This window comes from Otolemur garnettii, unplaced genomic scaffold (genome assembly GCF_000181295.1).
Source record: "Otolemur garnettii isolate 467f Iridium unplaced genomic scaffold, OtoGar3 scaffold00001, whole genome shotgun sequence".
Taxonomy (NCBI): Eukaryota; Metazoa; Chordata; class Mammalia; order Primates; family Galagidae; genus Otolemur; species Otolemur garnettii.
Window position 1 is genome coordinate 42,152,034 of NW_003852396.1, and position 15,771 is coordinate 42,167,804.

The 15,771-nt window shown below is 42.9% G+C and overlaps 1 non-coding gene across 1 annotated transcript; it reads left to right on the forward strand.

Moving 5' to 3' along the window:
• Positions 1 to 9,730: 9,730 nt before the first annotated feature.
• Positions 9,731 to 9,832, forward strand: LOC111724559. The gene has a single exon (XR_002772838.1). It is a non-coding gene; the product is annotated as a U6 spliceosomal RNA (small nuclear RNA).
• Positions 9,833 to 15,771: the final 5,939 nt, after the last annotated feature.

Genomic DNA, 15,771 nt, shown 5'->3' on the forward strand with positions numbered 1-15,771 from the left:
TGGTAAGCAGAATTCTAAGATGTCCTCTGAGATTTCCCGGCCCTGATATATGGGCCTTGAATAATCCCTGGAACTGTGGGTAGGATAGGAGTTCACTCCTGGGTTTAGGTTATATTATAGGGCTCACTAGACCTTAAGATGAGGAATTATCTAGGTAGGTAATATGTTTACCTGGGCCCTTTGAAAGCAAAGCTGATTGCAGAGAGCAAAGTGCAAGATTCAAAGTAAGAGAGGGTTTCTTTTTTTTTTTTTTAAGACAGAGTTTCACTCTGTAGCCCTGAGTACAGTGCCATGGCGTCACAGCTCACAGCAACTTCCAACTTTTGGGCTCAAGTTATTCTCTTGCCTCAGCGTCCTGAACAGCTGAGACTACAGACGCCCACCACAACACCCAGCTATTTTTTGTTGCAGTTGCCACTGCTATTTTTAGCTGGCCGGGGCCAGTTTGGAACCCACCAACCTTGGCATATGGGGCCGGCTCCCGACCCACTGAGCCACAGTATGAGAAGGTTTCTATGCACAGAAGTTTCTCTATTATGGAGAGTGAGGGTAACACATGTGGGGACCTAAGAATGGGCTCTGGGAGACAAGAGCCATCACCAGTCAACAGCCAGCAACATAGCAGGGATCTGAGTCCTAAAACCATAAGAAATAGAATTCTGTCAACAACCAGAGCTTAGAAACACATCTTTCCCTAGTCAAGCCTCCAGGTAAGGACACAGCACACTGGACCCTGAGCAGAAGACTTAGATACGACACCCTGAACTCTCAACCCATGGAAAGAGTGAGATGTACATTTGCGTTGTTTTAAGCATTAAGTTTCCTGTAACTTGTTACACAGCAACAAAAGAATAAAACACTGACTTTTTAGAATAAAAAATATTTTAGATTAATTTCTGGCTTGCTATAGGCTGTTTGGATGCATGTTCAATGACACTGTGAGGTTGTTTGCTGTTTGGACCTCCTACAGAGAGAAAGCTAAGGAAGAAAGCTTGAGAAAGGCCGGATTACAGGTCCACATTTTATTCCCTTAACAAATCTTTAATGAATGTCTGTTATCTTCCAGCCATTGGACTGAGGGCTATAACAAATAATTTAGGTAAAGTTCTCTGCTCTAATAAGTGGTTTATTCTAGGCAAGGGGAAACTAATCATAAGTAAAGGAATAAATAATTTTAGGAGTATTAAGAGCTGTGAAGATGGCTTGGTGCCTGTAGCACAGTGGTTACAGCACCAGCCACATACACCGAAGTTGGCAGGTTAGAAACTGGCCTGGGCCAGCTAAGCAACAGTGACAACTGTCACAAAAAGTAGCTGGGTGTTGTGGTGGGTGCCTGTAGTCCCAGCTACTTGGGAGGCTGAGGCAAGAGAATCGTTTAAGCCCAAGAGTTGGAGGTTGCTATGAGCTGTGACGCCATGGCACTCTACTGAGGGCAATGTAATAAGACTCTGTCTCAAAAAAAAAAAAAAAAAGAGCTGTGAAGATGACAACAAAAGGTGAAGACATGACTAGGGTGGGGAGGGGGTTGCAGGCTTTAGGGTTCACTGGGGTGGTTTGGGAGGCTCATGGGCAGGTGGCATTTGAGCTGAGAGCAATGAAAAGGAGCCAGCCCTTCGAAGAGTTAGCAATGTCAGTGCTGCTAGCAGGTGCCAGTACTGGGACTGGGCCAGCACGAGCCCCCATGGGGACTTTGAGGTCTTCCTTAGGCCAGGAGTTAGCCCAGTTCTCAGCTCTGTGATTCTGCAAGGAAGCTGCCTGGTCTCACCCTGGGGATGAGGTTACTTGCTAGTCCCACCCCAATCCTATCTGAGGCTATTGGGTAAGGCTGGAAGGACTGGAACTCCACCTCCAAAGAGTCTCTCGGATAATCTGCACTGCTGTGGGTTTGGGGATTACATCCTTGCCAGACAGAAAGTGCTGTTTTCCCTCTGTGACCTGTCCTCTCTTGTGAAAGGTTTTCTTGGAAAGTGTTTGTTTTCTCTGGGGGGCCTTCTGAGTTATCTCCGTCCCCCCGGGTCCAGTTCAGGTTCCTTTCAAACTTCCCAGATCATCCTAGGGCTCTTGCTGAACAACAGAGAATCGCTTAAGCCCAAGAGTTGGAGGTTGCTGTCAGCTGTGATGCCACGGCACTCTACCAAAGGTGACATAGTGAGAGTCTGTCTCAAAAAAAAAAAAAAAAGACTTCTCTTACTCAACCACAGCAGCACAATGATTAAAATCAGGAAATTGAACATTAAGAGAATATGATTATACAGTTCATATTCGGATTTTGCCCATTTGTCCTAAGAATGTTACAGTATTTTTTAAGTGTGGTATTTTGTTGTTATGTCTCCTTGAACTCATTTAGTCTACAACTGTTTCTTATTTTTCATTGTCTTATATGATGCTGACATATGTGGAGATCACAGGCCAGGGTTTTGTAGACTGTCCTTTAATTTGGGTTTGTCTGATGTTTCCTCCTGATTAGATTCAGCTCGTATATTTTGGTGAGGAATACTTCCTGACCGGTGTCTGCTTGCCCCATTATCACTTTACATGCTGATTTGCTGAAATATTAAACCATCAAACATCCTGCCACAAAACATTATTTGAAAGCATACTTTCTCCCATTTTGTAATTTTTATCAAGAACAATATGGTCAGGGCAGCGCCTGTGGCTCAGTGGGTAGGGCGCTGGCTTCATGTACCGAGGGTGGCGGGTTTGAACCTGGCCCTGACCAAACTGCAACAAAAAAATAGCCGGGCACTGTGACGAGCACCTGTAGTCCCAGCTCCTCGGGAGGCTGAGGCAAGAGAATCGCCTAAGCCTAGGAGCTGGAGGTTGCTGTGAGCTGTGTGACACCACAGCACTCTACCGAGGGTGACAAAATGAGACTGTCTCTACAAAACAAGGAACAATATTGTCCTATAGATACCTACTGTAAGTCATATTTTAATTTCCCCCCAAACTGCATTTACAAAATAAGAAAAATCAGGTCAAATAAATTTTAACAATGTGTTTTATTTAACCCACATACCCAGAATATTATCATTTCAATGTGTAATCAATATGAAAAATTGCTTCTAGGATATTTTCCATGCTTTATTTTCTTTTAAGACTTCAAAAATCAAGCGCATACTTTATACTAACCGCACGTGTAAAGTGCTGAGTAGCCACTCTTGTCTACCCAACTGGACTGCATGGATCTGGCACGTGTTTTTCCATATTCTATAGCTGTAGCATAATTTATTTAACCAACCTCTCTTTTTGAAAAAAAAAAGTTGCCATCATAAATAATAATGCCACGAAGCTTCTCGTGCATAAATCTTTCTGTGCATCTCTGATGGTTTCACTAGGATACATTCCTAGGGATGGAACTTATTTATCAAGGCTATCAAAGTTACAACAGTTTCGAAGCTCTTAATACTGCCAAATTCCTTTCCAAAACGATTGCATCAGCAGATGGCTCCGTCAACACTGAGAGTGACTAAAAAGTCCCTCTCTTGTACCCCCAAACTCCTAGTTTTCTATTGTTTCAACTTCCAGTGTAAACAGCTACCTAAGGATCACTGCTGTGCCTGGCACCTTCTGCCTGTCTCTCTGGATCCACTCTCTGTCCTTTTCCTTCCTGCCCTGTGCCCAGGAGTCTAGCAGGTGTGCACCACACCAATGGCCTTTCTTGCCTCCAGCTTCCTGTTGAATAATGTCCATGGAAAGTACTGGTGGGAGAGGGGAGGAAGCAGGAAGAGTGAGGTCAGCATATTTGTTTCCCTGGGTTGATCCCTTCTGAGCTGCTGTGGGCTGGCTATGTCCCCCTAAGAGAGGCGACAGCCCCTGTCACACAGCTTTCCCAATGCAGCACCTTTTGTGGCTTCCTGGAATGCCTCCCTCTTCCTGCTCTTTTTTTACTTTTTTTTTTTTAGAGACAGTCTCATTTTGTCGCCCTTGGTGGAATGCTGTGGCATCACAGCTTATGGCAAGCTCCAGCTCTTGGGCTTAGGCGATTCTCTTGCCTCAGCTTCCTGAGTAGCTGGGACTACAGGTGCCCGCCACAATGCCTGGCTATTTTTTGTTGCGGTTTGGCTGGGGCCAGGTTTGAACCCGCCACCCTCGGTATATGGAGCCGGTTGCCCTATCCACTGAGCCACAGATGCTGCCCCCTGCTCTTGCTGGCCTAAGGAAGGGTCCAGCAATTGCTAGCCCTAAGGTGCTGCATTATCCCTTACTGGTTTCCCTCAATCTTTCTCCCACCTTTATCTCTTTGTTAAATCTCTTTGAGTCCTCAGCTTGACTTTGTCACCCGTTTCCAGGGAGCATGGTGAAGGATGCAGCCAGACATTAAGGAACCTGAAGTGAAAAAGTAAAGGCCAGGATTTACCAATAAACTGACTTCAAAGGAAACACATACTTAACCAGAGAAACACTTCTTTTGAAACGAAAATTCGAATTAGTCTTCAGGAAAAAATTGAGACAATACTATAAAATAGTTAAGAACAACATTATGCAAAAGGCAACCGGAGAGAGTGAGATTTTAGACATGAAAAGAGTGGATTGGCATAATAAAAACCTCAAAAAAAAGTTAGATGATTAATATCTAGAAAATCTCTTAAAATGTAACAAATATTAACATTACAGCAAATATGAATGAAAACAGAGGAAACATAGAGAATTGATCCAAACGGGCCAATGCCTGACCAGGAGGAGTGCCAGAAAGAGAACAGAAAAAAGTAAGGGGGGGAGAAGTAATAAAGAAATAGTCCATAATAATAGTCCATAATAGTCCATAATAAAGAAATAGTCCAAAGGGGTGGTACCTGTGGCTCAAAGGAGTAGGGCATCAGTCCTATACGCCAGAGGTGGCGGCTTCAAACCCAGCCCCAGCCAAGAAAACTGCAAAAGAAAAGAAAAGAAAAGAAATAGTTCAAGAGCATTTTCCATAGAAGAAGGAAGACATGAGGCTTAGAATGTGAATCATCCTTTACTGGTTTCCCTCAACCTTTCTCCCACCTTTATAAGCAATCTCATTGTTAAACTTTCCTTGAGTACTCTAAACAAGAGTGATCTCCAAACCAGGCAAAACCCAAAATTTACACCTAGAGACATTATTAAAAACTTTTGAAGAAATGAAACAGTCGTGGACAAAGGAATAAAAATCAGACCAGCGTAAGGCTTCTTTCTTATCAGCAACAATGGATGCTAGAAGGATCCTCTCTACCAAGTCATCGGTTACCCTGCAGCCAGAGTGACCTTTTTTTTTTTTTTTTTGAGACAGAGCCTCAAGCTATCCCCCTGGGTAGAGTGCCATGGCATCACAGCTCACAGCAACCTCCAACTCCTGGGCTCAAGCGAGTCTCCTGCCTCCACCTCCTAAGTAGCTGGGACCACAGGTGCCCGCCACAGCACCCAGCTATTTTTTGGTTGCAGCGTCATTGTTGTTTTGGTGGGCCCAGGCTGGATTCGAACCCACCACTTTAGGTGTATGTGGCTGGCGCCTTAACCACTTGAGCCACAGGCACTGAGCCCAGAGTGACCTTTCTTAAATTCACACATCACCGTGCTACTCCCCTGCTTACACACAGTCAGTGGCTCTCTTTGCTTCAAGGTGGAAGCTGGGAGTCTTCGGTTAGCTCCTGTGGCCGTGACCTGCCCAGACCAGCCTGTCTGCCACTTTCTGCTTCATCAGCCTCTGCACCTCCTTAACGGGGCTCCTTCTAGTCTCCTGGACACATCTCACTATTCCATGCCTGGGTGCACTTGCAAATCCTGCTTTCTCTTCCCAGCAAGTTCATCCTCCCTTTTTATCTAACTGATTACCTCCTGTCTTTCAAAATTCAGCTAGAGTAGCATCTTTTCTGTGAAGCTTTCTTTGTTTTGCCTTGCTTTGATCCCTGCCGTAGGCAAAGCTCACCATTTGCCTGGTAAGAAAATTTGGGCCAAAAAAAAAAAAAGCCTTATTCAGTGTCGTCTACTATATGACAAGAGCTGTGCTGTCCCACAGAGCTCACACAGCTTCTCTTAAAACTTAGAGACTGGAAGGCAAACAGACAATTTCTCTCAATTGGGGGTTGTTGCAACACATATTTAGTGCTATTGAGATACAGAAGTAGAAGCCTGGATCAGTCCACAGACAGGGAAGATTAGGGCTGAATTCACTCTGAAGGAGGCTTTGGTAAATTTGGATTAGAAGGACACTGAAGAGGGTGACAGGAGCCACGTGACAGAAGAATGAAGACTCTGTGCTGTAGCCAATCATCCCCAAGGCCTGGCACTTCGGCAATACTTCTCTTCCATGCACACACGTCTCCCTCAAATGGTGACATGAACCCAGATGCAGACTCTGGACTGACCTTCACAGAGTGCTCCAGGCAGTGACATGGACCCATCACAGTTCATTCACTAGATGAAACTCCCTCATATCCCTGGTCAGACTTGCATTTTAAACTGGATCCCTCGGTAGCCATAAGGAGAGTGGATTCCCTATATAGGGAGTCCTATGGCTGGCTCAGTCTTACTACCTTAGACATCTGGGATGTAAATTATAAAAAACACCTGTGACAGTCACTGCAGAGAGACCCTGAGCCATGGAGGCCTACGGTCCTCTTATTAGTCCTACTCCCAGGGCCAAGCTCAACCAGTCTATCATGAGAATCTTGTGTTACGTTACTCCAAGATGTGGATTTTTTTTTTTTTTTTTTTTTTTTGGAGACAGAGTCTCACTTTGTTACCCTCAGTAGAGTGTCATGACATCATAGCTCACAGCAACCTCAAACTCTTGGGCACAAGTGATCCTCTTGCCTCAGCCTCCCAAGTAACTGGAACTACAGGTGCCCGTCACAATGCTTGGCTGATTTTTTTAGAGGCAAGGTCTCATTCTAGCTCAGGCTGGTCTCAAGTTCCTGAGCTCAGGCAATCCATCTGCCTTGGGTTCCCAGAGTGTGAGGATTATAGGTGTGAACCACTGCACCTGGCCCTGGATTTGTTTTTCTTATTCAGGATTGAGGAAGATCCCCAACATTCATTCCAGGTTACTGGGGCTGATTTTTCACAGTCAAGGCAAATCAAGGTTATGACACAGTGAGATTGTTATAGGGATTCCTATCTAAAATACCAGCGGCCACTAGGCCTTATTCAAAAGCTCAGAGCCACCTTCCCCCGGATCCTGTGGTCTCCTTTTCAGCCGCTACCACACATTCTCTCGGATATGATGAGAACTATTTCCTCTTGGTGTAACTTGCAAGGCAGTGTTACCTTTCCCTTTCACTGCGGGGTGAGGACAGAGAACAGAGGCCACTTCACACAGCCTTCTCATCTTACTGCTTTTCCCCTGAAGAACCCAAGAAAGAACCTATGAAACCTGAGATCTCTTGTCCGTCCTAATGAACAGAAAATGATGAGAAAATAATCAGTTGGAAGATTAAACCATTGCCCTTCAGATATCAGGGCTGGTGCAAAGCAGGGCCTGGAAACTGTATAAAAATGTAATTATTCTAGTAAATTCCTTTTTAATTGGGTTCTTTTGATGTTTTTGTTTTATCGTTTAACACTTGCCATTTTCTTTGTGGGATGTGTACATTTAGACATCTTGCTCTTCTCAAGGCGGGAGGCATTCCTCAGGGTTACTGGCCTACATAGCAGACTTTTTTTTCCTACTTACCTAGATGCCTTTTCCTACCCTTTCCTCCTCTGTTACATTAGGATTTTGTAGCTTTTTTCTGTAAAGGGCCAGAATAGTGAATATTTTGGGCTTCTGGCCATATAGTCTCTTTAGCACCTACCCAATTCTGCTATTGTAGCAAAAGCAGGCATAGACCATGTGTAAATGAATGTGTATAGCTGTGTTCTAATAAAACTTTATTTACAAAGACAGACATCAGGCAAGATTTGGCCATTCTTTGCCAAACCCTGCTTCAGAATATTCCATGCCACAGTGCACCCTGATAGAAATTCTCACCTTCTTTGCACCTAGGGGTAGTCATAGCCATTGAGACATTAATAGGTTACCAAGATAGAACCATTTCTGGAAAAACATCTGCCTTGCTAACAAAGGTGTCACCACTTCCTCAATCCTTTCGTTTTTTCTTTCTTTCTGTAACATGGGGATGAGTTTGGAGGACCGGCAGCCTTCCTGTGACAATGAGGCTACAGGGATGAGGATGACGGCCTCTATCCTAAGGGTGGCAGAGCAGTAGGACTGAAATTGTGGGTCCCTGATGGTGTCATAGCACTGGCTCAGCCCTGGGCTCTCTACCCAATGACTTCTTGTTCTTGGGAGACAAATGAATCCTACTTTGTGTCAGCCCCCAACTTGTCTGCTATTGTAGCTGAGCACACTTCTAATACAAGCAACACATGTGCACCATAAAACATTTAGAGAATGTAGGAAAGCTGAAAGTAGAGGGGGAAACCACAGTCTCACCACCCATGAATGTACAATGTCACAGAATGAGGAGGACATCCTCAGGTACTCTCAGAGCCACTTGGACTATTGCAGGGCAGCTACAATTATACTTGTGTGTACAAAGCGCCAAAAAGATGACTTTAACTCCATACATCATCTCCTTGTGAGAAATCTGGATGTTGCAAACCAAGGTTGGTACGGTATGGGAGCAACAGCACTCCTGAAATTTTAGAGCCATTGAACACTTCCTGGAATTTGCTGAGTATGATTGTTTTGCTTCCCAATTCTTGGCCCATATGACCCTTCTCATAGATCTCCTTTAAAAGAATCAGGCTTTTGATAGTCAAGAAAATCTTTCCTACCTGCCATTCTACCTTAGAACCAACCCCAGTCCTGTCCACCACACACACACACACACACACCTGTGTGTATGGACCCACCATCTACCCTGCAATGGGGAAAGTGGTCTCTAGATGTATGAAGAGACCGATAGATTGGTGGAACAGAGTAGAGAGCCTGGAAACTGAAACACAGATAGAAAGAAACTTGGTATACAACCGAAGTAACAGGACCAATAAGTGCAGAAAGGACAGGATATCAACAGATGGTGTTGGGACGCCTGGATTTCTAAATGGAAAATGAAATGAAATGAAATTCCTACTTCATCCTTTATCCAAAGTAATCTCTAGAAGGATTCGAGACTCAAATGTAAAATGCAAACCTTTGCTAAAACTATTAAAAGAAAATATATAACAATATATTTATGTCCTTGGGATAGGGAAGAATTTCTTGACAAGTCACCCCATGAGGAAAAGAGTTAAATAAGGCTACATTAAAATAAAAAACTTTGGCATGTCAAAAGACATTATCTTTTAATTTTTATTTATTTATTTTTTTGAGACAGAGTCTTACTCTATTGCCCAGTCTAGAATGCCTTGGCATCAGCCTAGCTCAGAATAACCTCAAAGTCCTAGGCTTAAGTGATCCTCCTGCCTCAGCCTCCTGAGTAGTTGGGACTACTGGTGCTCACTACAATGCCTGGCTAATTTTTCTATCTTTAGTAGAGGTAGGGTCTCGCTCTTTCTCAGGCTGGTCTCAATTTCCTGAGCTCAAGCAATCCTACATGACTCAGCCTCCCAGAGTGCTAGGATTACAGGCATGAGCCTCTACACCCAGCCAAGCTATTTTTTAGATAAGTCACAGGCTGGGAGAGTATTTGCACATATATAACTTACAAAATAACTGTGTCTTGAATATGTAAAGAAGTCTACAAATTAACAAGGAAAAGACAGCAACTTAGTGGAGAAATGGGAAAGAGAAGAACTGAATGGACATTAACATGAGAGAGGTGCTGTGCTCACTCTGGCCGCACAAAAACTGGAATGGTAAAGAGAAAATTAGCATGGCTCCTTACTCAAGGGTGCTACACAAATGTGTGAAGCACTCCATTTTTTTGAATGTTTATTGCAGCCCAATTCACAATTACAAAGATGTAGAAACAACCTAAGTGCCCATCAACACATGAGTGGATTAATAAAATGTCAGATATGTACACCCTGGAATACTAGTCAGCCCTAAAAAAGTGATGAACTGATACTTCTCGTATTAACTTCTGGAGACCATTCTTGAAGTGAAGTATCACAAGAATGGAGATGCAAACATCATGTGTGCTCACTATTAAATTGGAAATATCCTAGTTTCTCTTCAGATCATATAAATCTTTCGCCTTTTACTATTAAAATGGAAATCATCAGTCAACACTTCTGTGCTCATTTGGAAATAACACTCATCAGAAATCCAGTAGGTGGAGGGGATGGGTAAATTCATACCTAAGGGGTACAACGGACAGTATCTGGGTGACGGGCACTTCTAACTTTGACTCAAACTGTACCAAAGCAATTTGTGTAAGCAAAACATTCGCATCCCTATGATACTCTGAAATAAAAATCAATCAATCAATAAAATACAAAAAACATGGGACATGACTGGGGAAAAAATAGAAACCAATTATTTGCAGAAAAAAAAAAGAAAAGAAAGGAAGGCTGGCTCTGACTAGTCAATCAGGGCAATGCAAAGATGAATGAGCCCCAGGTTTTTGTGCATGTGGATGGCAAAGAGTTTAGAAATGAAAGAGATGACAAGGAGAGTGAAAAACAGAAACTCTGCCAGTAGAAAGGTACATCGGTACAGCCGTCTTGGAGAAGAAATCCATAATCCAACTTTTATTGAATAAACTGTACTTACTAGGGTGCAAGCAGAGATCCATTTTTATTCCTCCCCATGGCTCCTGTTGACCCTCTTTGCCAAACAGTTCTTTATTTGCTCCCAGTAGCTTCAAACCCTATGAAATATGTGGCCCAGTGGTAAACCTAATGCTCTGGGTGGAAATGTATTCCCCCCAAATTGATGCTGAAACCTAATCCCCAGTGTGATGGTTTTTGGAGGTGGCACCTTTGAGAGGTGGAGCTCTCATAAATGGGATTAGTACCCGTGTACTAATTAGTATTTAAAAGCATTAGTACTTAAAAGAGGCCCCACAGAGGGCTTTTGCCCCTTCTACTATTTGAAGACACAGTGAGAAGACAGCCATCTATGACCCAGGAAGTGGGCCCTCACCAAACACTGAATCTGCTGGCGCCTTGGTTTTAGACTCCTTAATCTGCCCTGTTGGGATACTTTGTTATGGTCATGCAAGCAGGTTAATACACCTAGTAACAAACATGTATGGCCTGATATGAAGAAGATGATAAATCTGTCTGAGAGATATTAAAAAAAAAGTCCTGAATTGGGGGATTGGATATTGTGAAGGTAGTAATTCTCTCACAAAGTAATAGCTATATAATGGAACCTTATTGAAAATTATAAAAAATTATTCTTTTATCCTGACAAGCTCATTTAATAAATAGGAAACATCATATGATAATAACAAATATTCTTAAAAAGCAAAAACAATAAATGTGGTTGGGCCATCTTCCCACATAGCCAAACACAGTAGAGCTGATGACTTTCGTACAGACGTAGACACAGAGTGACCCGGAAGACAGATCCGAGAGCCACATGGGTACGCCTGTGTGTGTATATATAAGGTGGCTTCTCAAATCAATAGCAAAACAATGGCATAGTCAATAAAGAGTATTGAAATAATTAAATCGGCATCAAAGTTAGATTCTTACCTAGCATCACATGCAAATACATTTCAGCTAAATAGTTAGACACCGAAAATTTAACAAAGTTTCCTTGGTGATCCCTATCCTTGGCCTTCCCTCCTTCCCTCCAACATCTAATCACTCCAAAGGATTAATCTAAGGCAATCATGATAATCACATTTTCCTAGGAAGTAACTGGGCCCAGACAAGAGAAGTATATCAGAGCTTTTGGAAAAGATTTTCTCGTTTCCAAGGAGGAGCTCAGAGGAAAAAGCAGTCCTTTTTTGTTCCTCTGGATTTGCTGTGAAGTCTGCTGATAGACAGATGATGGAAGACTGAAAGAGTCAACACCAAGATGTGAGCGGTGGTTACCTTCACTATTTAATTCCCTATCCTCTGAACTTCTTACATGGGAATGTATTCGTTAACTAGTGGTGTAAACATTAAGAACATTTTAATTACTCTGTTTAATCCTTATCACCTTAAATCCTTCCTTGCTTTCCTTTTGTTTCTATTTGCCCCCTCCCTGGATTTTCAGTCTTTAACCTTCATGAAGTCGTCCTGGGTGAGCAGTCCTTGGATTGCTTTGTTGTTTTGACTGCAACTGAGAGTCTGCTTGTTACGAAAGTGGCTTTACAAAAGTGTTGACGTTTGTTGACAAAACTGTTAGGCCTGGGATGGCTTCTGTCACCTTACTTTAGGCCTTATTAAGTTGTTTGCTTTCTGTTTTGTCTTTTGCTATGTATTTTGTTGGCTTCTTAACGCCTCCTGTGATTTGTAAACTAGACTTCCTTTAAAGTCTATGAATGGTGACTACATTATGAACTAATTCTTAAATTCAGATGTGTCAGCCAAGATTCAACCAGGAAATGGGGGTTCAGGTATTTCAGGAATGGAAGGTTTAGTACACGAACTAGGGGCTGGCTCGGCGCCCATAGCTCAGTGAGTAGGACACTGGCCACATACACTGAGGCTGGCGGGTTTGAGCCCAGCCTGGGCTGCGAAGCAACAATGACAACAACAACAATAACAACAAAAAATAGCTGGGTGTTGTGGTGGGCACTTGTAGTCCCAGCTACTTGGGAGGCTGAGGCAAGAGAATCGCTTAAGCCCAAGAGTTTGGGTTGGAGGCTGCTATGAGCTGTGATGCCACAGCACTCTACGCAGGGCGACATGGTGAAACTCTGTCTCCAAAAAACAAAAACAAAAACAAAAAAACCCAAACAATTAGGGGCTGGCATAAACTTTGAAAAATCAGGGATGCTAAGGCCAGCAAGTCTGCCATCAAGATCTGGGCCAGAATGCCTGAAGCAGGTGATTCTTGGGACTCAGGGGGAAGCCACCGTGAAATTGCAGCCTGGGCACTTTTCTGATCACAGGTTATCTCAGGAGAACAATGACTTCCCCTTCCAGACTTCTCCAGAGTGTCTCTTCTGGGCAAAAGCTAACCCCAAACCATATGGGGAAGGCAGTTCTAGAAACGGCAGTCCCAGGCTTCTCTGCAGCAATGCAGAGTGCTAGCTAGTTGATAGGTGACAGCTAGCAGAGCATACTTATCACTTTATTTACAAATGTACATTAACTTCTTACTCCTCTTTATAGGAAACAAAGAGCCAAATCTTCTCGCTTCCTCAACTGCCCTCATTTCTAGTAATTTTAGCTGAACGACATAACAGATCGTTTTTCCTTTCGGTTTATTTTTATATTGTGTCCCTGTACCCACATTTACAGTAATTGTGTGTGTGTAGTTTAGTGCTTATTTCCAGTTCTTTTCTCCTACTTGTCCTGAGATCTAACCTTGGGCTCGTTTTATGATCTTCTAGTAGACATTCTCACAGAAACTTCAGGAGGAATAGAGACATATGTTCTTTTAGTTCCTGCGTTTCTGAGAATATTCTTCCATTTCTATGGCACACAAATGCATAATTTTCCTGAATTTATTGGCGATGACCTCGTCTCTACAGAACTCTGTAGACATTTCTTATCACTTTTACCATTCATTACTGTGAAGAGTATTGGTGTAAGAAATGCCAATCTTGGCTCGGCGCCTGTGGCTCAAGTGGCTAAGGCGCCAGCCACATACACCTAAGGTGGCAGGTTTGAATCCAGCCTGGGCCCCGCCAAACAACAATGACGGCTGCAACCAAAAAATAGCCAGGTGTTGTGGTGGGCACCTGTGGTCCCAGCTACTTGGGAGGCTGAGGCAGGAGACTTGCTTGAGCTCAGGAGTTGGAGGTTGTTGTGAGGTGTGATGCCATAGCACTCTACCCAGGAGGATAGCTTGAGGCTCTGTCTCAAAAAAAATAATAATGATAAAAAATAAAATATATATATATAAAAAGAAATGCCAATCTTTTGCTTTTGTTAATTGCCTCTTTATTTTTTTAAGACTAAATAATTCTGTATGTTGAAATTTACTTTTAGTTGTCAGGACTTTTGTAGCTATTAATTTTTTTTTTTTAAGACAGAGACTCACTATGTGACCTTGGGTAGAGTGCCGTGGTGTCACAGCTCATAGCAACCTCAAACTCTTGGGCTCAAGTATTCTCCTGCCTCAGCCTCCCAAGTAGCTGGGACGATAGGCACCAGCCACAACACCCAGCTACTTTTTTGTTGTGGTTGTCATTGTTGTTTGTTTAGCAGGCCTCGGCCAGGATCAAACTCGCTAGCTTTGGTGCTTATGGCCGTTGCTCTACTGGCGCTATTGATTATTTCTGATAAAATACATTGACTGCATACTCGATTAGGTTGATTTTGTTTGTAATGTCAAGACGATTTCCATTTCTCATTGTTTCAGCTTTCCTTCCTCAGTAGGATTTAAGATGACAGATTCTTGGCATTCTTTTTCACATTAGCTATTTTTATCTCTCATTTACATATCTTTATTCTTTTGTTTTCTATTAGAATTTCTCCAGTTTATCCTCTTATTAATATGCTTTTTCTACAATATTATATTTATTATCTTTCTGGACACAAAATGGATGCCAATGTATACTGCATTTTAAATCTCATGAAGTCACTTCTAATTTAGCTAGCTGTATTTTTAATGACTTGTTCCTATTTAGTAGGATAATTTCAATAATAGCTTACCTAAAACACCAGGCAGTCTGGACGCAGTGGTTCACTCTTAAAATCCTACTACTTTGGGAAGCCGAGGCAGGTAGATTACTTGAGCTCACAGGTTCAAGACCAGCCTGAGCAAGAGTGAGACCCCATCTCTACTAAGAACAGAAAAATTAACCAGGCATCATGGTGGTCACCTGTAGTCTCAGCTACTTGGCAGGCTGAGGTAAAAGGATCACTTGAACCCAAGAGACTAAAGTTACTGTGAGCTGTGTTGATACCCTGCACTCTACCAAGGGCAGCAAAGTAAGACTCTGTCTCAAAAACAAACAACATGCTCAGCACCTATAGCTCAAGCAGCTAAGGCGCCAGCCACAAACCCCAGAGCTGGAAGGTTCTAATCCAGCCCGGGCCTGCCAAACAACAATGACAACTACAACCAAAAAATAGCCAGGCATTGTAGTGGATGCCTATAGTCCCAGCTACTTGGGAGGGTGAGGCAAGAGAATCGCGTAAGCCCAAGAGTTGGAGGTTGCTGTGAGCTGTGATGCTACAGCACTCTACTCAGGGCGACAGCTTGAGGTTCTGTCTCAAAAAACAAACAAACAAACAAAACAACAACAATAGAAAACACAAGGCAAATAGCTCCTAAAAACATATTTTTAAACAAAAAAAATCTACTTTACAGGGAGAAAAAAATCTATATTTTATTCTAGAATGTTCTCCCATTTCTCTCCTTTTCTTGAGTTAATGTTTGTTTGTGTTAATTCTTTTCTTTTTAACTATCCTTTTAAAATGAGGTATATTCAGGCTGGGGCTGGAGACATAAATTTAATTCACCTAGTTCCAGTCTGCAAAGAGAATAGAAGGCGTTCTATTCAATGAATATGTAGGTGCCCTATAAGAACTGTATTTGCATATTTGACCTACTTTGAAGACTCTTGGACACTGCTAAAGATGGATGCTTAGAGGTCAGGTGCTGTGACTCATGCCCGTAATCCTAGCGCTCTTATGTGGATCCCCTGAGCTCACAGGTTCAAGACCAGCCTGAGCCAGAGAGAGACCTCATCTTTAAAAATAGCTGGGGGTTGTGATGGGTGCCTGTAGTCCCAGCTACTTGGGAGGCTGAGGCAAGAGAATCACTTGAGCCCAAGAGTTTGAGGTTGATGTGAGCTGTGATGCCAT